The 1,711-nt window shown below is 42.5% G+C and overlaps 1 non-coding gene across 1 annotated transcript; it reads right to left on the bottom strand.

The window, feature by feature from the left end:
• Positions 1 to 1,214: 1,214 nt before the first annotated feature.
• TRNAP-UGG (transfer RNA proline (anticodon UGG)) lies at positions 1,215 to 1,289 on the bottom strand. The gene has a single exon. It is a non-coding gene; the product is annotated as a tRNA-Pro (tRNA).
• Positions 1,290 to 1,711: the final 422 nt, after the last annotated feature.

Below are 1,711 nucleotides of genomic sequence, written 5' to 3' on the forward strand. Positions count from 1 at the left end.
AATTAAACAAAGTATTTCCGCTGGAACAGCTATGTACGTTTTCGATTTTCTATTCACTCATGATCGGGCCTGACCTGGTCGACCCGATCAAACTATTTCACTTATGATCTGGCCTGGTTGACCCAATCATGATATTGAAGGATGGGACCTTTTATCGAAAAACTCCGGATCCCGAGAAGTTTTGAAGATGGTGCTCCTGTTACGTTACTTCGAATGGAATCCTCACTTGACTAAGCATAAGCGAAAACGTGGCTGAGAGTAAGCAATCCCCTTTCCTAGTGGTTGAGTCATGATCAGAAATATTGCGAAAGAAAGTGAAATGTCCTATCGTCGTCCCAATTTGGGTAATCCACGATGTCTCCATTTTATGTATCCATCTTGACTCGTTTTCGGTGTATCGATAGTTCGTTGTATTACACTTTGAACTAACCTAGAGGCCGTGCTTAGGCGAAAATCGATATCAGTGAAGTAATCCCGGAACTCTAGAAATCGTGAAGAATTTATTCCATTTTGTTAAATATCGCGAATATAGTGGAAAAAACTCTAGAACATTCCTTTGAATGGAATTGTTCATTGGGTTCGACTTGTTGTTCGACAAAATAGAAAGCTGTCTCTCGTATGTTATTGTAAGGTGATTCATTCATAATATTTCTTATGTGCGGTTTCAAGATGCTAAAAAAGTAGATTTGGTAATCGGCTTTTGAGCTCCATTATGTGGACTTCATCAATTTGTGAATTATGGACTTGGCGGTAGTGGTCAATACTAACTGCACCGTCTAAATGCTCCCTGACCAAGTTTGCGTACTCGTCAGGGTTGAGTTGAGGGGGCAGCCCGTGCGCTAATTGGGCTTCGAGGTGGCTATACGCGAAAAAAGCTCGCTTTCTACTGAGGCCTGTTCTGTCCTAAACTGTTCCAGAATGTTATTTGTTTCATAGGAAGATTCCAAAAGCACATTGATGCCGAAAGAATCTTCGGAACCGGTGGAGAGGCTATTCTGATTGAAGGCTAGACAAATAACATGACTGAGGTATGTAAATAAAACCTGTGAAATAGCTATATAATATGATCTAAATATAGAAGAATACCAAAGATAATGGATTGACAAATAAGCTTTTTAGCTTTCTTTTTCTTTTGTGCGCGCTTTTCGCCTGCCTTCCCGACCGCGGATAGGCTACGGGGCTTTGCACTTCGGCCCCATTGTGTGAATACCACATCAAGGTGACAGGATTCGAACCTATGGCCCTCTGTACCCAAAACAGATGCGCTGACCAGACTGCGCTACACCTCGTCTCCCCCTCAGAACATATGGATCTACCCGATCCATAAAGAAAAGAACCACCGCTTTTAGGAAATTTTGACAATTCTCTTTCACTTGCATTTTCTTTCGTGAAGGCTCGCTCTCGTTCTTCTTACATCTTGCCCTTTTTTCTTGAGAATTGTATCTGTGGCTACTGCTGTTTTGCCAGTCTGTCTGTCCCCAATAATGAACTCTCGCTGACCGCGCCCTATAGGGATCATCGAATCGATAGCAATAAGCCCTGTTTGAAGAGGTTCGTATACGGAACGCCTGGAAATTCTACTTGGAGCAGGAGATTCAATTAAGCGAGATTCGGAAGCTACAATTTCGCCTCTCCCATCAATAGGTTTAGCCAGAGCATTTATAACACGACCCAAGTTATATACGCTCACGGGTATCTGAGCAATTCTTCC

The sequence above is a fragment of the Aegilops tauschii genome, unplaced genomic scaffold, assembly GCF_002575655.3.
Source record: "Aegilops tauschii subsp. strangulata cultivar AL8/78 unplaced genomic scaffold, Aet v6.0 ptg000617l_obj, whole genome shotgun sequence".
Classification (NCBI taxonomy): Eukaryota; Viridiplantae; Streptophyta; class Magnoliopsida; order Poales; family Poaceae; genus Aegilops; species Aegilops tauschii.